Source organism: Schistocerca nitens, chromosome 2 (assembly GCF_023898315.1).
Source record: "Schistocerca nitens isolate TAMUIC-IGC-003100 chromosome 2, iqSchNite1.1, whole genome shotgun sequence".
Lineage (NCBI taxonomy): Eukaryota > Metazoa > Arthropoda > Insecta > Orthoptera > Acrididae > Schistocerca > Schistocerca nitens.
The window spans coordinates 207,664,131-207,686,659 of record NC_064615.1 but is presented as its reverse complement, the minus strand read 5'-3'; positions in this window follow the sequence as shown (position 1 = coordinate 207,686,659).

Sequence of the window (22,529 nt, the reverse complement as noted above, 5' to 3'; positions counted from 1 at the left end):
TTTCGCAACTGTTTGCACTTAGAATGGGCTTCCAAACTGATTCGGAGAAAGCATTTAGTGTGATTTTGGACGATGTCTTACTCCTACCACCGACCTGAAACATGTAATTTAGCCAACATATTGAGGGTAAATTACAGTCACCACCAAGTATAATATTGTGAGATGTATACCTATTTGAAATGAGACTCAAGTCTTCGTTGAAATGTTCCGCAACATTATCATCTGAGTCGTGAGGCCGTGAAATGAACCACTTATTAATTTATTCCACTTGTCAAGAATAAACTCTACCCATACCACGCTTCAGTTTCGCTACAAGGAGACTACTTCTCACACAAACATATTAGCCATCACTAATTGTATTTAATCTAACTTTTCTGAACACCGTTAGGTCTTTTGTAAAGATTTCGAATGAACTTATCTCCGGCTTTAGCCAGCTTGCCGTATATGTAACGATTTGTATTGCAATGCTTTCTGCAGCGCCTGGAGCTACCGTTCATGAACTTCCTTGCAGCCTTTGTTCGTGTACAAATTTACAGCTGTTCCACTACTGTTTTTCACACAGTACTCTCGGAAAGTTGTAACTCACGATGAAGTTGACGTGTGCTTTTTGATAAACCTTATACCACGTGATGCAACGCTATCTCCTTAAATTATGCTGTGCGAATAATTCTTTGTCAATAACTTTCCACATCTACAGTGAAGTGCCAAAGAAACTGGTAATCCTGCCTAATATCGTGTAGGTCCCACGCGAGCACATAGAAGTGCCGCAACACGACATGTATTGGACTCGAGTAATGTCTGAAATAATGCTGGAGAGAACTGACACCATAAATCCTGCAGGGCTCTCCATAAATCCGTATAAGTAAGAGGAGGTGGAGGTGTCTTCTGAATAGCACGTTGCGAGGCATCCCAGATATGCTCAATAATGTTCATGTCTCGGGAGGTTGGTGGCCAACGGAAATGTTTAAATTCAGAAGAGTGTTCCTGGAGCCACTCTGTAGCAATTCTGGATGTGTGGGGTGTCGCATTGTCCTGCTGGAATTTCCCAAGTCCTTCGGAATACACAATGGACATGAATGGATGCAGGTGATCAGACAAGATGTCTACGTACGTGTCAGCTGTCACAGTCGTATCTAGACGTATCAGGGGTCCCACATCACTCCAACTCCACACGCCCCATACCATCAGAGAGCCTCCACCAGCTTGAACAGTCCCTGCAGGGTCCATGGATTCGTGAGGTTGTCTCCATACCCGTACACGTCCATCCGCTCGAAACAATCTGAAACGAGACTTGTCCGACCAGACAACATGTTTCCAGTCATCAACAGTCCAATGTCGGTGTTGACACGCCCAAGCGAGGCGTAAAGCTTTGTGTCGTGCAGTCATGAAGGGCACATGAGTCGGCCTTCGGCTCCGAAAGCTCGTATCGGTGACGTTCTTTGAATTGTTCGCACGCAAACACTTGCTGTTGGCCCAGCATTGAAATCTGCAGCAATTTGCAGAAGGGTTGCACTTCTGTCACGTTGAAAGATTCTCTCCAGTCGTCATTGGTCCCGTTCTAGCAGGATCTTTTTCCGGCAGCAGCGATGTCGGAGATTTGATGTTTCACCGGATTCCTGATATTCACGCCGGCCGCGGTGGTCTCGCGGTTATAGGCGCGCAGTCCGGAACCGTGCGACTGCTACGGTCGCAGGTTCGAATCCTGCCTCGGGCATGGATGTGTGTGATGTCCTTAGGTTAGTTAGGTTTAAGTAGTTCTAAGTTCTAGGGGACTGATAACCACAGCAGTTGAGTCCCATAGTGCTCAGAGCCATTTGAACCATTTGAACCTGATATTCACGGTACACTCGTGAAACGGTCGTACGGGAAAATCCCCACTTCATCGTTACCTCGGAGATACTGTGTCCCATCGCTCGTGCACTGACTAAAACACCACGTTGAAACTCGCTTAAATCTTGATAACCTGCCATTGAAGCAGCAGTAACCGATCTAACAACTGCGCCAGACACTTGTTGTCTCATATAGGCTTTGCCGACCGCAGCGCAGTATTCTGCCTGTTTACATATTTCTGTATGGAATACGCATCGCTATACCAGTTTCTTTGGGGTGTCCAGTGTACATTTATTCCTCTACTCACTTCGTGGTATTTCGTGTCAGTGATGATCACCGTTTACGGAAGGCCGAGGTATACCAGATTCCGTTCCAGTGTGGCGAGTTTCTACAAACAGTATCCACCATCGAAGTTCGCTCCGGAAAAACGAAGAGACACACCCTACTAATGTATCCTAATAAGCCGGCGCTCGCTGAACACTGTTTCTCAGAGACTCATGCGATAGACAACGAACGCACCGGTATTTATGGATAAACATCGAAATACTGGAACAGCGTCGTTAGAGAGGCCATAGAAATACGGACCAGAGAGCAATTTATCAAAATTAACTGCGGCTGTAGTCTCAGCAAGGGCTGGGAGCAACCGCTGGGTTTAATTAGGAAGACAGAGTTCTTACGAGTATTATTTTAGACCGAGCAGGACAATTTATAATAAAGTATGCTGCCTTGGTGTGAGGGGTAGTCTCAAAACTCCGGCAATCAAATTGAAAAAACGAAGCTGCGTAACTTTTTTTTTTTTTTTTTGCCTGTTTGCCGGTACATGACTGCAAACTTGGTTCACAATGAATTTCCTCTTTCACAGTACGTTTTTTGTTTTTAGCCCTGTAGCAGCATTTTGTCATATACTGGAATCATTTCAAGGAGTATCAGAACTGCAAGTACGTACCTGCAAACAAACAATAAATCAATTATGTAACTTTACTTTTTCGATGAGATAATTAAAACTTTATCACTGCTTCTTGTATCTACTGAGTCTTTGGATTGTTAGAATAAGGCTACCACTACTACCTTTGTATTGATCTTACATATCATCATTAGTCTCGAACAGATGGAGATTCTTATTCACAAATGACCTTAGTGTTCAAAATGTAAGAACGAAAGTACCTTTCGTGTGATGTGTCACTGACAAGTAACATAGCTCGCGGAAACTTGGACCATGCACAGAAACAAATGCTACAGTATAGTACAAAAAGTAACTGAAAGAGATTCGCGATGAGGCGAACAGAAATGACGCTTTTATTCAAAGGTAATAATTACATTGAAATCACTGCGATTCATAATAGTCCCCTGGACATTACAAAAGGCAGGACGCCCTTCTTAATATGGTGTTTGACCATCACAGAGGGTAATGTGTGATCAGCAGCTTGATCCCCTGCTGACCAAGTTCATGTGGTCCTCAATGTCAGCGCGGTTGCCAACTGTTGGATGGTTGTTGGGGCATGTGGACATGCTCTGCTACGTCTACACAACGCAGCCCACACGAGCTCGATGGAATTTAAACTGGAGGAACAGCAGGCCAGCCCATTCGTGCAATATCCTCTCGCTCCAAGAGTTCCTCCAACTGCACTGCTCGGTGCGGTCGCGCCTTGTCGTCCATAAAAATGAAGTCAGAGCCGAACGTACCTCCGAAAAGATGCAAATGGGGAAGCAGAACAGTGTGACAATAACGTTCAACGATGAGGCTACCATGTTCAAAGATTTGGAGCTCAGTATGATCATGCAGCATTGTGCTTGCCCACACCATAAAAACTGGGCCACCAAAATGTTGATGTTCGGCATATTTCTGGGTGAATTACGTGTCCCCACCTCTCGCCATATCAGGGTACATCCAACATTGTCGACCACGATCGTTTCGCTCGCCTAGGTGTTACGGTGAGGGGTGTCATAATATAGCATGGGCGTACTGATCTCCAAATCTTTCAACACTGTACACTCACCAGTCAACCTTACAGAAACACTGTACTTCTTCCGTATACGCGCCTTTTCAGGTGCATGCGGCACTTAATTTTCATGGATGAAAAAAAAATGGCTCTGTGTGTCATATGGGTGTCATAATATAGCATGGGCGTACTGATCTCCAAATCTTTCAACACTGTACACTCACCAGTCAACCTTACTGCAACACTGTACTTCTTCCGTATATGCGCCTTTTCAGGGGTGCATGCGGCACTTAATTTTTATGGATGAAAAAAATGGCTCTGAGCACTATGGGACTTAACTGCTCTGGTCATCAGTCCCCTAGAACTTAGAACTACTTAAACCTGACTAACCTAAGGACATCACACACATCCATGTCAGAGGCAGGATTCGAACCTGCGACCGTAGCGGTCGCGCGGTTCCAGACTGTAGTGCCTACAACCGCTCGGCCACTCTGACCGGCTTTTATGGATGACAAAGCGCAACCAAATTTAACAGTGCGGGTGGCGGAACTCTTTGAACAAAGCGATATTCGGCGAATGGACCTAAAAACCCTCGAGCACGTATGGGATTTGTTGGGGAGAGGTACTGGAGTACGTCCACATGCACTAACGACCATCCAACAGTTGTCAAAGAGCTGGGGGAGGAATGGAACGCCATATCACAAGGACTCCTTATCAACCTTGTGGCCAGCATGGGAGCACAGCGTGTTGGGGAGCATCTGCTGCCGTCAGTGGTGATCACAAATCCTATTAATGCAATATTTCCCGCCTTTCGCAGTGCCCAGGGAACCATCTTGAATCGTGATGACTTGAGTGTAATTATTGTCTATGAGTAAAAGTATCAGATCTATCCGTCTCGTTGCGTTCTTTCAGTTACTTTCTGTACTATACTGCACCATTGCTTTCTATGTATGTTCCAAGTTTCATGGCGCTATGTTACACAGCATGACACATCATGTTAAACTTACAGTCGTTCTTCAATTTTGCAGACCAGTTAATACGCGTGGATCAGGCAAAAATCCCATTTCTTCGAAAATTCGCTTAGGGGTTGAATGATAATTCTTTTTTTTTTTTTGCGATTTGATCCTTAGAAATAATACCACACGAAATGACAGAGTTGACCAGAGCTATGTAATCAGCTCTTGTGACTACCAAGTCACACCTCTGACTGAGAACTCTAACGACATGGGTCAATTTGCTTATCAGTTTATCTTTACGAATATTACGGTACAATGGGTTACCCATCCACAGCGCACGATAATTCTAAGAGAAAAAATCGTAGCACCACGAAGGAAATACCCAAATAGGACGGAAATCGGTAGAAATGATGTACGTGTACAGACAAACAAATGGTTCAAATGTCATAAAAGTTGGGTGATTTATTCAAGAGAAAGAGGTTCACAAATTGAGCAAATCAGTAACGAATTGGTCCACCTCTGGCCCTTATGCAAACCGTTATTCGGCTTGGCATTGATTGGCATAGTTGTTGGATGACCTCCTCAGGGATATCGTGCCACATTCTGTCCAATTGGCACGTTAGATCGTCAGAGTCCCAAGTTGATTGGACGACCCTGCTCATTACGCTCCAAACGTTCTCAGTAGCGGTGAAACCTTGCGACCTTGCTGGCCAAGTTAGGGTTTGTGAAGCATGAAACAAGCTGTAGAAACTCTCGTACGCGGCCGGGCTTTATCTCGATGTCATGTAAACGCAGGATGGCTTGCCATGAAGAGCAACAAGATGGGGCGCTCAACATCATCGTCGTACCACTGTGCTGTAATGGCGCAGCGGATGACAAGCAAAGGGGTCCTGCTATGAAATGAACTGTCACCCCAGATATCACTCCTGTTTGGCGGCCAATATGGCGGGCGACCGTCATGTTGGTATCCCACCACCGTCCGGGGCGCCTCCAGACACTTCTTCGCTGCTCGTCGGGGCTTAATTAAATAGTTCAAATGGCTCTGAGCACTATGGGACTCAACTTCTGAGGTCATTAGTCCCATAGAACTTAGAACTACTTAAACCTAACTAACCTAAGGACATCACACACATCCATGCCCGAGGCAGGATTCGAACCTGCGACCGTAGCGGTCTCGCGGTTCCAGACTGCAGCGCCAGAACCGCACGGCCACTTCGGCCGGCGGGGCTTAATTAGAAGCAGGACTAATCACTGAAGACAGTTCTACTCACGTCAATTAGATTTCTGGTCAAATGTGCCCGAACCACAGCAAATGGGCTTGTTGGTGTTGGTATGACACACAAAGTGGTTGATGTCGCCCACCTGCATAGGGAGAAATGATAACCACAATAAAATAAGAGAAACCAGAGCTCGAACGGAAAGATTTAAGTGTTCGTTTTTCCCGCGCGCTGTTCGAGATTGGAACGGTAGAGAAGTAGCTTAAAGGTGGATCATCTGCGAGGCACTTAATTGTGAATTGCAAAATAATCATGTAGATGTAGATGTCAATGGGAGTCGGCGCTTTGAACTCAGCTCCCTTTCTGTGAGCTGTCTATTAATGGTCCTTGTGATCACTGAAGCACCAGTTACATGTCATATCGATGATAATGATATGTCCGGGGTTCTGGGTGCCTCTCTGACGATTGTTCGGTCCAACCGTTCTGTCGTCTCTCTAGGCGTACCGCTTCCTTCTTGTTGAAGCTGTGTTCTGCCATGGTTTACCCATTCCTGACAACGTCGTCAAATAGAAACGTTACTCTAACCAACTTCAGCCCAGCTACGCTTCCTCTCTCAAATGCTGACATCTGCATAAATTGTTCAGGCGCCTGCCTGCGAGGCATAGTTACTGTCCAACTGAGTACCCAGCAGGAAATTTCGCAAAGACTTTATTCCTTGGTATCCATATGTCCTCTATTTACTGTTCTTGTCAGCTGCTTGGTGAAACTGCGCTGCAGCGTCACACGTTCATTCATAATAATCTTCTTCAGAAGCTTTACTTTCAGGGGCTATATTTTCTTCTTCGATGGACAGAAGACAGAGAAAGCCACGAGCTGTCAGCTACATTGGATGGAGTGTCGACATCCAGATGGCGCAGCCAACACGCTCCCCCAGGAGTCGCCGGCAACCGCATCTTCTGCCGTCGATCCGGACCCTCGGGCGTGAAACATGCATGGGTGCACCCGCGACAGAGGGGACATGGGTCGGCCGTATGCCCCCAGCAGGTCGTCAGCGCACGGTGGTAGCCTCAATAACGCCCGCTGGATACTAAGAATAGACATAACATCCATGGACTGTGAAAATTAACTGTATCGAATTTATTTTAGTGAAAATGGATCTGTAATGTTGATTGTGTTTTGAATGTTAAATTGTCTGTTAGATGCTAAACTTTGTGTTTCCTGTATGAATGCATGGTTTCGCGGCGATATGAATTAATAAAATTTTCTCCGGAAAAATTAGCCGGCTCCTGAAGAGATATAACATTTCATCGCTGTTCAGGCCCCTAGGAAAAATTCGACAGCTCATGAGACCTGTGAAGGACGATCTAGGGCTTAGAACGCTTGGAGTGTACAAGATACCATGTCAGTGTGGTTGCATCGGCCAAACAGTAAGTACTGTGTAGCAACGCCGGACGGAACACGAGAGGTGCTTATGCCTACGCTATCCAGAAAATGGACACCGAATTCTATTCGACGAAACATGTGTGGTTAAGAGGAGGAAGGGATTTTGAGATCATGTCATAAAAGAGGCTATTGAAATAAAAACCTCAGGAAGCACCATTAACAAGATCGGCGGTTTGCAGCTCACAAGGGGAGGCCGCCAATTGCGAAATTCAGATTCGATTCATACTGCGCATAATAAAAGCTCATGGCCAGAGGTGTAATGTGGCAAAGCACCAAGATGCACTTCTCAGCCGTTGTCGAGAAAATCTACAGTTAAAAGAAACCGTTGCCGTGAAATACTCTCTACGATTAATAATGTTCTACAGCGTCGTGGCGCAGCGGTAAGCGCTCGGGTTCGTAATCCGAAGGTCGCCGGACCAAATCTCGCGCCATGCAACATTTTTTTTATTAGTTTTTTGTAATTCAAATATATATATATATATATATATATATATATATATATATATATATACTGTTAATGAATTGCTTATGCATGTTGGTGAAGGCGGATCGCTCTCCAATTGTACCGCCTCCATTTTTCCGTTTGTTTAACACGGTGTACCAAAGCTCTCCCGTCCGCACTGATTTACGACGATGTTATAAGTTGCGCTAGGGACCGCATCTACCTTCTTTCGAAGTTAGCAGGCAACTACGCTATTATGCGGCTGCTCGTTTCGGCCCATTCAACATCTGTCTTTCAAGTGTAACGAGCGAGTAACGGAGTTTATATTTCATACCTGCCACAGCAAATTTGTGTTCGTGGGGTCTCTGTTCTAATTCGAACGTTTGACTTACGCTATACGTATTCGTTTCGGAATATCGTTTCTACGTCTTCCGTTAACTCTACGTGGTTAACATTATGAAGACAATTAATAACATTTGTGAAATACAACTTTGTTTGCGGAAAACGTAATGATGTTCGAAGTCGCCAGTTTTTCCACGAGAAACGACTTTCAACAACTTATTATATGCATAATTGTTGCAACTGATTGCCGGGAATTATATATATATATATATATATATATATATATATATATATATATATATATATATATATATATATATACTGTATATATGTGTGTGTGTGTTGTGTGTGTGTGTGTGTGTGTGTGTGTGTGTGTGTATATATACACACACATTTGAATTACAAAAAACAAATACCAAAAAAAAAAAGTTTGCAGGGCGCGAGATTCGATCCAGCGACCTTCGGATTACGAATCCGAGCGCTTACCGCTGCGCCACGACGCTGTAGAACATTATTAATCGTAGAGAGCATTTAACCGCAACGGTTTCTTTTAACTGTCGATTTTCTCGACAACAGCTGAGAAGTACATCTTGGTGCTTTGCCACATTACACCTCTGGCCATGAGCTATTATTATGCGCAGTATGAATCGAATCTGAATTTCACAATTGGCGGCCTCCCCTTGTCAGCAAAGCCTGGGACCCGGCCATCGCAGGTCAAACGGGTGCGACAGACGCGGGATAAAAACATTACCATACATGGCGAGGAAGAGAGCACTAGTGACGTCACAGCTAGCAGTGCGGCTATATAACGACGCGGCCACGGCGACACAGCAGTCAGTCTTACCGCTTGACAATGACTGAGGAGAGCTCAGTCGAAAGGTCGTGGGATTTTAACCACCTGACGCGTCTGGAAGCCCGAGAAAGTTTTATTTGTGTTTCCTGTTTTGAATGGTGCGTAACGAGACCTTACAGCAGATACTTTGTGTAACGCTAACTGTTGGTGACAAAATTCTACTGCGAGTATGCATAAAGAACTCTAACTGCAGGAATTCTAAGAAAATCAAACGCTGTCTGAAACTTCTTGTTGTCACAAAATCTATGAACTTTGATGAAAAACTGATTACTCTGAAACTCAAGATGGTCCCTGTGAAATTTAATTAAAAAAATCTGTTCTATGCATTATTTGGCTTACCGGAGTCGCACTGGATAAAGCCGTGCAAACTGCTCTCGTACCTGCAGCGCGTCTCGATGACGGAGCTGCAAAATCTAGCTGTTGAGATACGAAAAGCTGCAACGCATTCTCTAAAAACACCGCTGTTGTTCTTGGTTCATAATTTTTGACCATGGTTTTAAATAAATTGAAAGTTAAGTGACTCTTGGGATGTGGACAATGACACGGGGTTAAATGAACTCAGTACCAATCTCATACCATTTGACTTAATAACATTTAATGAAATTTAAATAACAATTAAGCTTTCTCTGAAATACATAACTATAATTCAACAATTACAAAAATTAAACTTCACGTGTACAATCGTTCCTTGAACAATATTCCAAAATCTACACTCCTGGAAATTGAAATAAGAACACCGTGAATTCATTGTCCCAGGAAGGGGAAACTTTATTGACACACTCCTGGGGTCAGATACATCACATGATCACACTGACAGAACCACAGGCACATAGACACTGGCAACAGAGCATGCACAATGTCGGCACTAGTACAGTGTATATCCACCTTTCGCAGCAATGCAGGCTGCTATTCTCCCATGGAGACGATCGTAGAGATGCTGGATGTAGTCCTGTGGAACGGCTTGCCATGCCATTTCCACCTGGCGCCTCAGTTGGACCAGCGTTCGTGCTGGACGTGCAGACCGCGTGAGACGACGCTTCATCCAGTCCCAAACATGCTCAATGGGGGACAGATCCGGAGATCTTGCTGGCCAGGGTAGTTGACTTACACCTTCTAGAGCACGTTGGGTGGCACGGGATACATGCGGACGTGCATTGTCCTGTTGGAACAGCAAGTTCCCTTGCCGGTCTAGGAATGGTAGAACGATGGGTTCGATGACGGTTTGGATGTACCGTGCACTATTCAGTGTCCCCTCGACGATCACCAGTGGTGTACGGCCGGTGTAGGAGATCGCTCCCCACACCATGATTCCGGGTGTTGGCCTGTGCCTCGGTCGTATGCAGTCCTGATTGTGGCGCTCACCTGCACGGCGCCAAACACGCATACGACCATCATTGGCACCAAGGCAGAAGCGACTCTCATCGCTGAAGACGACACGTCTCCATTCGTCCCTCCATTCACGCCTGTCGCGACACCACTGGAGGCGGGCTGCACGATGTTGGGGCGTGAGCGGAAGACGGCCTAACGGTGTGCGGGACCGTAGCCCAGCTTCATGGAGACGGTTGCGAATGGTCCTCGCCGATACCCCAGGAGCAACAGTGTCCCTAATTTGCTGGGAAGTGGCGGTGCGGTCCCCTACGGTACTGCGTAGGATCCTACGGTCTTGGCGTCTATCCGTGCGTCGCTGCGGTCCGGTCCCAGGTCGACGGGCACGTGCACCTTCCACCGACCACTGGCGACAACATCGATGTACTGTGGAGACCTCACGCCCCACGTGTTGAGCAATTCGGCGGTACGTCCACCCGGCCTCCCGCATGCCCACTATACGCCCTCGCTCAAAGTCCGTCAACTGCACATACGGTTCACGTCCACGCTGTCGCGGCATGCTACCAGTGTTAAAGACTGCGATGGAGCTCCGTATGCCACGGCAAACTGGCTGACACTGACGGCGGCGGTGCACAAATGCTGCGCAGCTAGCGCCATTCGACGGCCAACACCGCGGTTCCTGGTGTGTCCGCTGTGCCGTGCGTGTGATCATTGCTTGTACAGCCCTCTCGCAGTGTCCGGAGCAAGTATGGTTGGTCTGACACACCGGTGTCAATGTGTTCTTTTTTCCATTTCCAGGAGTGTAATTCTTAAATCCATTTCCCTCACAATGACCGATAAATCCTAAATAAAAAAATGCAGTGTAAAAAGGTTCCTTATCTGGATGTCTGACAATCCAAGAATGTTGCGTTATGAAACCGCTACCACAGACAAAACAAATTTAGTCATTACCTGCAATCCACTCATCACGAGTATAATCATACGATGTAAAAATCAATTATTTTCCTCTCCGCAATAAATTTTCCATTAATCCATAACATAATTCGCAAAAATATCAGTTGTTTGCTGCTTACTGCTACTAAACCACAACTCCACAGTTCACATCTAACACCAAAGCTCAACGGTTCTGTCTCCCCTTCTCTCCTCGCGATCAACAGATGAATCTGGCGCCCATCTTCGCGGAGCGAAGCTTACCTCTATCTCATCTCTGTGTAGTGCAGCTTCTCTGTCGAGGCTGCGCTCGCGTGTCTTAGTTCATATCTTATGAGGGCGATTCCAGACAGCCAGAATAACAAAAATTTCAACGAAAATGTACACCCACACCTTTTAACTGTTCAACAAACTCGTAGGCCACAAGAAAATGAAAAACTGCCTGTCTAGTTTATTAAGTCGACTGCGATCAGTACGGATGAGCAACATTATCTTATAACGCATGAAGTGGTTGTTGAGCTGCAGCGCGCCGAAGTCTCCAATGAAACGATTGCGTGGGTCTCCTAACCAAAGACGCAGCGCAAAGTCGGCACCAACACCTCCTCCTTTTAGCGGAGACAGGGGAGATTTCTTCATAATTAGACGTCACATGCTGTCAGACAAATTTTTCATTTGTTTAGAAAAGCATGTGCCTTCATAAAGTTATTGTTCATTTCCTTTGCACTACAGAGAAAAAATGGTTCAAATGGCTCTAAGCACAATGCGACTTAACATCTGAGGTCATCAGTCCCCTAGACTTAGAACTACTTAAACCTAACTAACCTAAGGACATCACACACACCCATGCCCGAGGCAGGATTCGAATCTGCGACCGTAGCAGCAGCGCGGTTCCGGACTGAAGCGCCTAGAACCGCACGGCCACAGCGGCCGGAGACTATAGAGAAACGTCAATAGTTTTTAATTGTATTGATATTGTCGTTTCTCTGTATCGCTTATGACTAAATTTAATAAATCGGCTGAATTAATAACAAAAAATATCCAATATCAGTATTTGTTAAAAACTTATTTGCGAAAACTCTTTCCGTTGCTCAGATTGCATTGTTTATTGTTGACAACCGATTTCGACAGTTGTAAGTGTCATCTTCTACTCTTCAAACAATTTTTGTTGTAAATGTGTTCCATTGCTAGTTAGTACCTCACCCATGTTCTCATTACACTAGATGAAATACAGCACATTATATGTCGACAGTAAAACTGTTTACAGTTAAAAAGCAGTTTGTGCACATGGGTACGTTCGTGTAGGTGGCAGTCACGGAGGCTTGTTAAATTTTAAAGACGCACGATATACTGTAAAATGCACATTCCGTCAGTTTTAAGGATTAACAAACTTCTGTGACTGCCACCTACGCGAATATTCCCATGTGCACAAGGTGCTTTGTAGCTGTAAATGTTTATACTGCCGACAAACCTGTGTAGAATGTGGTGTATTTTAACCACAACTGAATACGTTTTATAACAAAAACGTTTTTCAAGACTAAAAATGATACTTACAACTGTCGAAACCAAAGATATTTCTTTTGAGTTTCTCAATACGAAAAACGTAAAAAAATTATTTGAGGAAAAAATTGTGACAGCTTGAATTTTTGATTCTGTAAATCTGCAACTCGAGGTGCCATGCACTCATAAAGTCGTTGGAAGTCCCCCTGCGGAAACACTGAGCTACAGCTAGCCGTCCATAGTTGCGAAAGGGTTGCTGGTTCAGGATTATGTCCCATAAATGTTCGATGGGATTCGTGTCTACCGATTTGAGTAGCCAAATCATTCGATCGAATTATCCGGAACGATCTTCAAACCAATCGTGAACAACTGTTGCCCAGTGACATGGCTCATTGCCATCCATAAAAATTCAATCGTTGTTTGGGATCATGAAGTCCATGAATGGCTGCAGATGGTCTCCAAGTAGCCGAACGTAACCATTTTCAGTCAATGATAGGTTCAATGGGACCAGAGAATCCAGTCCAATCCACGTAAACACAGTCTACAACATTCTGGAGTCACCACTGGTTTGCTCAGTGCCTTGTTGTCAACTTGGGCCCATAGCTCTGTCTGGTCTGTGGCACACTCGAACCCTACCACGAGCTGTTACAACTGTAATGGGGACTCATCTAACCAGGCAACAGGTTTTTAGCCGTCTATGGTCCAAACAATATGGTCATGAGCCCAGGAGAGGCGCCACAGGCGATATCGTGCTGTTATCAAAGACACTCGCGTCGGTCGCAACTGCCATAGCCCATTAATGCCACATTCGCTGCAATGTACTCACCCATACACCCGTCGTACGTACCACATTGATTTCTGCTGTTTTTTCACGAATGTTGCTTGTCTGTTAGCACTAACAACTCTAAGCAAATGCTGCTGCTCTCGGTCTTTAAGTGAAGGCCGTCGGCCTCTGTGTTGTCCTTGTTGGGAGGTAGTGCCTGAAATTTGGTATTCTCGGCACACTCTTGACACTATGGATCTCAGAATACTGGACACCCTAACGATTTCCGAAGTGGAATGTCACATGTGTACAGCTCCAACTACATTCCGCGTCCAAAGATGAAAATTCCCGTTGTGCGGCCATAATTAAGTCGGAAATCTTTTTACACGAATCATTTGAGTGCAAATGACATCCACGCTAATGCACTGCCTCTTTATACCTTGTGTACGCGACACTTCCGCCACCTGTACATGTGCATATCGACATTCCTTGACTTTTGTCATCTCGGTGTCTTTTCCAGACTGTAGGACTCTAAGGACTATTAGCCTCACCTTAATTTTTAAACAAATTTCTTTAAAATAACATTATTACCATTTTTATTTTTAGATTTTAAAGGCAGACTAAAAAAATTCTTAGTTTATAGAACCGAACTGACCTTTAAAATCCCTGAAAGTCATCATCAGCACTTCCTTCTTCTTCTTGTTCTTCCTCTTCATGGTCATCGTTATTCTCTTCATATATAAGACGGTCTTCAATGCCATCAACAGCGTCATTTATGCCGGACGTCTTAAAAGATTTAACAATCATGTCTTCTCTCACTCTAGACCACGCCTGTTTTACTCACTGACACACTTGTTTCATCGTGGTTTGTTTTGAAGTTCCCTTCGGCGTGAATTCATACTGGGTTTGACCAATCATCCATTTGTTCTATTCCTCTCTCATACACACATTAAATGGTTCATTTATCGAGACATCAAGAGGCTGCAATTGTGAAGATAGCACTCCCGGAATAACAACAAGCTCTGTATTTCCCTGTCTCAGTTTCTCTTTCGCAGAATTTTTCAAATGACTACTAAACTGATCTAGCACATTCCATAATCCATAATTTCATACCAACCTCGTCCAACCAACCTTTATCTTGTACGTGAAGAACAACACCTGGTGGTGTTTCAGTAGGTTTTGGCATTGCATTTTTAGTACCGTCAGCACAACATGAAAGGCCAAAAGTTTAGTGCGTTTTTTTGTATCCACTTGTTTTTATAGTTATAGTTTTAGCGCCTTTCATGGCAACAGTTCTGTTACTCGGCACATCAAATGTTAGAGGAGATTCGTCCATATTCGCTATTGGGCTTAATTCCTCGCTGGTTTTCTTTCGATATTGAATAATGAAGCGGTGAAGAGATAATATTTTTTCTTCATACTCTTGTGGCATTTTGTGAGAAATTTTGGTTTTGGTTCGCATGCGAAGTCCATGACACTTCATAAATCTGTAGCACCAAACAACTCCACTATAAAATCTGTTAAGTCCCACTGTAGCGCTAGCTTACGAGCGTTTATGTGAATCATTTTTGTACTAATTACAGTGCCATTTTGACAGAATCCTTGAATCCATTTCAATACATCAACTTCTAGTTTTGGCCATTTTGCATTCAGTGCTCTATTCACATTACTCTTCCTCATTTTTTTCAGTTCTTCTCTGGTAGCCTGCCAATCGTGAATGCCCCCCAGGGGGTCCACAACTCTTTTGTGGATACGTGCGTAGCGAGCATGGGACCCTGAGCTAATGTGGCCCTCCTTCCTTTCCGGGCTGCATACCTTCCTTTTCCGCATCCTTCCCCATCCCCCATCTTCGCCCCCCCCCCTTTTCCTCCACCTCTTTCCTTCCCTTTCTCCCCCTCTGGGAGACAGACGCTCGAAAATGTAAAACAGTCTCTCTTCTTCGTTTTTTCTGCTGGCAAGTCTTTGTTCTTCCTTTGTCCTTCTCTTTTCATTACCTCTTCTCTTTACCCTTTTCTCCGCTGTGGTGTTTGAGACCTCTCTTCTTTCCTTTCCCTTTCTTTTTTTTCCCCTTTCTCTTTTTTCCTCCCTGTGCGTGTCTGAAGGCCGACCCACGCATTCCCATGCGTAGCCGGTGACGGGATAACGGGTAATTCCCCGCCCCGGGTAGACAGGTAGGACATGTACGTACCCCCTGGTAATGGCCAGGCCAGGGAAGGGTGATTACCTGAGCTGATACCTTCCGAAAGTGCTGATTGGTCCCTCCGTCCGTTTCTCGGGAGGTGTGACCTGAGGTGTGAACAATCACCTAAGGCGGGAGTGCCCTCAGAGAGGGGCCCCACAAGGAAGGAGCGCGCCATCGGAGATGCTGGTAATCATGGGGGATACTTCGGCAATGGTTTCCTCATCATCTACTATGTCTGCTCACAAGCGTAAGTTCAATGGGCCTCAGCCACAGACAGTTCTTCCATCGTTGTCACAGTTCCTTGTTGTTTCTCGGTCTGGTGAAGGTCAAGACTTCTCCACGGGCAACCCTTTCATTATTCAGAAAGGTGTCGACGCAATTGCAGGTCCTGTAAAGTCTTGTTCCCGATTACGAAATGGCACCTTGTTGTTAGAAACAGTCAGTGCCCTCCAGGCACAAAAATTGTTGCATACTTCACTGCTACACACCTTCCCTGTCTGGATGGAAGCGCACCTCACTTTAAATTCATCACGTGGGGTCGTTTATACACGCTCCCTCGACAGATTGTCTGACGAGGAAATTCAAAACTACCTGTCTGACCAGGGCGTCACGGCTGTTCATCGAGTTGTGAAAAGGGTTGACAAGAACATCGTTCCAACCCGTACTGTCTTCTTGACATTTGACAGAGTTCAACTCCCATCGAACATAAAAGTGGGCTATGAGATAGTTTCCATTCGCCCTTACATCCCAAACCCTACGCGTTGCTATCGGTGTCAGCGGTTCAATCATACCAGCCAGTCCTGTTCCAATCCGGCCAAATGCATTACATGTGGCAAGGATGCCCATGAGGGTGCTTGTCCACCTCCATCCCCTCATTGCATCAACTGTATGGGTGACCACGCTGCTTCCTCTAGAGATTGCCCCATTTTAAAAGACGAACGGCTCATTCAGGAAATCAGAGTCAAGGAAAAGGTGTCGACCTTTGCTGCTCGAAAGTTGTTCGCCAGTCAAAAGCCCACTGTGCCTCACACAGGTAAATACAGCACTGTCCTTGTCACTCCTCGGCCAACAAAGGAGGCAGCCACTCAGACTTGTGATTTCACCTTTAGTGCCACGATCGTCAGATCGGCCAGCACAAAGATCACCCGTTCAACCTCCCCACTCTCTCCTGCTCGCTCAATGGCTCACCCTTCATCGGGTTCTGCTAAATATCGAGCCCCAAAATCAGACACCCGGACTTCCAAAAAAGAGCCTACTCGTGAAGATTTTTTACATAGCCCAATTTCACAACCATCAGTTCCTCCTTCATCTCAATGTTCTGTTTCCAAAAAAGCTAATAAGAAACCCAGTTCCTCTCCTTCTCCGCCACAGCGTGTCTCATCTACAACACCACCTGGCGGTAACCGCCCTCGGCCGACTTCTGTGTCGCAGAGGCGCACTGCTGGTGGCCGATAAACCGGCTGGTCGCTGGTGGCAGGAGCTGCTCCCGAACAACCTATGGATCAGGATCTTCTGACTTCAGCTGAATGCCATTCCACGCTGTCGGTCGCAAACTCTGAGCAGTCGTTGGGTTGAGGGCAACCTTGGTCACATTCTTCCATTTTCTGTCCACCCTATGTCCATTATCCACTGGAATATCCGCGGCATTCGAGCCATTCGGGATGAATTGTCGATCCTCTTACGATCCTACTCGCCAGTCATCTTCTGTCTTCAGGAAACAAAGCTGCATCCCCACGACTGCTTTGTTTTCCCCCATTTTCAGTCAGTCTGATTTGATCTCCCCTCTGGTGAAGGCACTCCAGCACATGGAGGACTCATGATTCTTCTCCATGATACTCTCCATTATCACCCAGGCCCCTTAAACACTTCCTTCCTAGCTGTCAGCGTCCGTCTTTCCCTTTCTGGATACACCTTCACTCTTTGTACTGTCTACATTCCATCGTCCACACCAATGGCACGAGCTGACCTCCTTCACCTTCTTGGTCAGCTTCCGCCTCCCTATTTGCTGGTTGGGGACTTCAATGCCCACCACCCGCTTTGGGGATCTCCGCATCCTTGTCCACGCGGCTCACTATTGATAGACGTCTTTCACCAAGCGGATCTTGTTTGCCTCAACACTGGGGACCCTACGTTTTTGTCTGCCTCCACGATAAATTTCTCTCATTTGGAACTTTCGGTCGGTACTGTTCCGCTAGCTCGGCGCTTCGAATGGTTCGCTCTTGCTGATACACACTCGAGTGACCACTTTCCATGTGTCCTTCTATTGCAGCCACAACTGCCATATATGCGCCCGAGACGCTGGAAGTTTGCCCAAGCCGATTGGATACTTTTTTCGTCTCTAGCGACATTCGATGACCGTCAATTCCCAAGCGTCGACGATGAAGTCACTCATATTACAGAAGTTATTCTTACAGCTGCGGAACGTTCAATACATCGCACCTCCGAATTGCCCCGGCGCCCCCCAGTTCCTTAGTGGAACGAGGCGTGCCATGACGCTATACGTGAGCGGCGACGTGCTCTTCGCGTCTTCAGACACCATCCTACTTTAGCCAACTGTATCCGCTATAAGCAGTTCCGTGCGCGATGCCGTCGCGTCATCCGCGATAGCAAGAAGGCAAGCTGGGACGTCTTTACTACCTCATTTAACACCTTCACTCCCTCCTCGGAAGTTTGGAGTCGGATTTGGCGGTTATCTGGAGCGCCTAGTTTCTCCTCGGTCTCTGGGCTCACTGTCCCGCATGATAAATCAGTTGACCCCGTCGCAATTTCTAACTCATTGGGTCAACACTTTGCTGAGATTTCGAGCTCTTCAAATTATCCGCCAGCGTTTCTCCCGAAGAAACGTGCAGCGAAAGTGCAACCTCTTGCCTTCTCCTCTCAAAATCGCGAAAGCTACAATACTTTTTTCTCCATGCGGGATCTCCAACATGCACTCTCTTCTTCTCGTTCTTCCGCCCCAGGACCGGATGGTATCCACATACAAATGTTGCTGCATTTATCAACCCATAGTCTGCGTTACCTCCTTCGCCTTTATAATCGAATTTGGACCGACAGTACTTTTCCCAGACGATGGCGGTAAGCTATCGTCGTTCTTGTTCCGAAACCTGGAAAGGACAAACATCTCCCCTCTAGCTATCGCCCCATTTCTCTCACGGGTAGTGTATGTAAGGTTTTGAAGCGTATGGTGAATTGCCGTTTAGCCTGGTGGCTGGAGTCCCACAGTCCCAATGTGGTTTCCGAAAGCATCGTTCTGCAGTTGACCATCTTGTTGCTCTCTCCACTTATATCATGAACAATTTTCCCCGGAAACGCCAAACAGTAGCGAAATTTTTTGATCTGGAGAGAGCATACGATACTTGTTGGAGGACAGGCATCCTCCGTACACTGTTCTCTTGGGGCTTTCGAGGTCGGCTGCCCGTTTTTCTTCGTGAATTTATGGCAGAGCGCACATTTAAAGTGCGGGTGAACATTAATCTCTCCCGTACCTTCTCCCAAGAAAACGGGGTACCCCAGGGCTCCGTGCTCAGTGTTGTACTGTTTGCCATTGCCATAAATCCAATTATGGATTGTCTCCTTCCTGATGCCTTGGGCTCCCTCTTCGTGGACGATTTTGCGATCTACTACAGCTCTCAACGGACCAGCCTTCTTGAACGACGTCTTCAAGGATGTCTCGATCGCATCCACTCTTGGAGCATCGAAACTGGCTTCTGCTTTTCTCCCAGTAAGACCGTTTGTGTTAATTTTTGGCGTTGTACGGAGTTTCTTCCGCCTTTCTTACATCTATGCCCTGTCAACCTTCAGTTCGCGGACGTCGCTAAATTCTTGGGTATTATATTTGACAGAAAACTGTGCTGGTCCTCCCACGTTTCCTATCTTTCGGCTCGCTGTCTGCAATCCTCCAACACCCTCCGTGTCCTGAATGGCACCTCCTGGGGAGCGGACACAGCGGTCCTTCTCCGCCTCTATCGCGCCTTAGTGCACTCGAAATTGGACTAGGGCAGCATAGTTTACTCCTCTGCTCGACCCCTTCTATTCTTCGGCGTCTCGACTCTATCCACCACCGTGGATTACGTTTAGTGTCTGGAGCTTTTTACACCAGCCCTGTGGAAAGCCTTTATGCTGAGACTGCTGAACATCCGCTGTCCAATCGGCGAGCTGTCCTTCTGAGTCGTTATGCTAGCCATCTGTCTTCCATGCCTGCAAATCCGGCTCATGACTTTTTTCGACGCCTCCTTGGATTTAGGGTATGCTGGCCGCCCTTCCTCCCTACTACCACCGGGAGTCCGTTTCCGTCAACTGCTCCATTCTCTTCCCTTCCACTTTCCTAAAACTTTCTTGACAACTTGGGGTACAGCACCGCCTTGGCTTCGGCCCCGGACCTGCCTGCTCCGTGACCTTTGTCAGTTTCTCAAGGATGGTACCCCTTCTCTTGTTTATCGTCAGGCATTTGCTGCTCTCCGCGCACAAATGAAGGATGCCACATTTATTTACACTGATGGCTCAAAAACATCCTTTGGTGTTGGGAGTGCCTATATTGTTGACGACACCCCAAATCGTTTTCGGCTTCCCGACCAGTGTTCAGTTTATACTGCGGAGCTTTACGCTGTTCTCCAGGCTGTCCAATACATCCGCCGCCATCAGCGGATACAGTACGTTATCTGCTCAGACTATCTTAGCTCTCTCCTCAGTCTCCAAGCTCTCTACCCTGTCCACCCTCTGGTCCACCGTATTCAGGACTGCCTCCACTTGCTCTGTGGCGTTCCTCTGGATCCCAGGACATGTTGGTATCTGTAGAAATGAGGCGGCCGATATAGCGGCCAAGGCTTCAGTCTCTCTTCTTCGGCCCGCTATTCGTATGATTCCCTTCGCCGATCTACGGAATGTTTTATGTCGTCGTGTTGCTCTTTTATGGCACGCACATTGGTCGACACTTCCCACTAATAAATTGAGGGACGTGAAAGCTCTTCCCTGTGCTTGGACCTCTTCCTCCCGAACTCGTCGTCGGGAGGAGGTAATTTTAACTGGACTCCGTATAGGGCACTGTCTTTTTAGCCATCGACATCTTTTAAGCGGTGATCCTCCCCCACTCTGTCCCCACTGCTCTCAACTGTGGACGGTGAGACACCTTTTACTTGTGTGCCCCTATTTTACTCCATTACGCGCCTGTCTGCAGCTGTCGCCTGATATATCTTCCATTTTAGCAGGTGACACGCGATCAGCCGATCGTGTTCTCGAGTTCATTACTGCCAGTGAGATGACGTCAGTCATTTGAAGCTCTTTTTGGGGACAAACAACCCCCCTTCTATAGTGGTTTTTTGAAGCTTTCCTTCTGTTTTTGGTTTCCCCACTTTTTTGAGTTTTGCTCCCATTGCTGCTGGTTTCCAGTTTCGTTTTTTTAGCTTTTACTAAGTCACAGACCGGGCGCTAATGACCGTAGCAGTTTTGCACCCTAAAACCATAACATAAAAAATCGTGATTTTTTTTTTTTTTTTTTTTTTTTTTTTGAAGGTCAAAATGCCGCTCAGTTGCTCTGTTTCCATGTTCTTCTGCATATGCTATTACTTTCAGTTTATAGCCCGTTTCCTATGAATATCATTTTAATTTTACCATTACGAAACGGAGAACTACCAAGTATATTGTACGGTTGCCGATAACACGAACCTCTTTCAATCCAAGTTCACTGGCACCGCAGTCTACAGCGGCGCTTTAGAGATCGTTGTGGGTTTGTGAGCGCAGCACGGGAGGGAGACAGTGTTAGCAAACTTGTGAATCCCCGCAGCTGATGTTCGTCGCATCGGTGCACTGCTGGTGTCAGTTGACAGGCATCGAATATATAGTCCTGTTTAAGACTGGCGGGAATTTTAGATGAAACACTGGAGATTTTTATATTAACTTCGAGTACAAGACGCTCCTGAATTTTGGAGGCAATTTTTCCAAGAGAAAAGTGCGTCTTATAGAACGCAAAATACAGTAACGCATGAAAAGAATAGAGAAAAGAAACACTCGTGCAGAGAGGACGCCAGTTCTGAAAGCACAAACGCTCTGTCCAAAAGATCTTAACAGTTTGACTGAGTATGCAGCAGACGATATCTAACGACATTGCTACGGTTGTGGAAACTTCGCTCGTCATCTCCACAGAAAAGGACTAAGAGAAATCGCAACTCGTTCGTGCAATAGAACGACACGAACAGATTGAAATCACAGATTCCTTTTCTTGTGAGCACTGTGGTCATTGGATAACTAACTTAAAACAAGAGACTAAGAAAGATGAAACACTCATGTCCTACTAATATCACCACTTTTCCCGCACCAGAAAGTGCTGACAATTACAAAATAATTATTCCCTGCTCATATAACTGCTGACCAACCAAAACACTATAATCACCGGATTAATAGCGCGATGGGCCACCTCTGAAAGCCAATACAGCAGCGATTTTGCGTGGCATGGATTCGACAAGTCCTTGCTGAACATTTCCAGAAGTTTGTGCACCGTATGTCTACGCACAGGTCGTGCAATTGCCGTAAATTACGGACTGTTGGTTTGTGGGCACGATTCTCGTGCTCTATAACGTGCAACATGTATCCTATCAGTTTCAGAACAGGTGAATTTGATGTCTTCTGGCTTTGTAACATAGACAGTTATCCTGATGGAAGATGTCATAGTCGTTGGGAAAATGTCAAGCTTGACAGGATGCAGATGGCTCGCAATAATGCTCACCGATTATCCCTTGTGAAGCCATAGTGCAGCATTATCAGGACACCAGTACAAAGTAACACACCACCTGGCTAAATATCTGATTTATTTAAC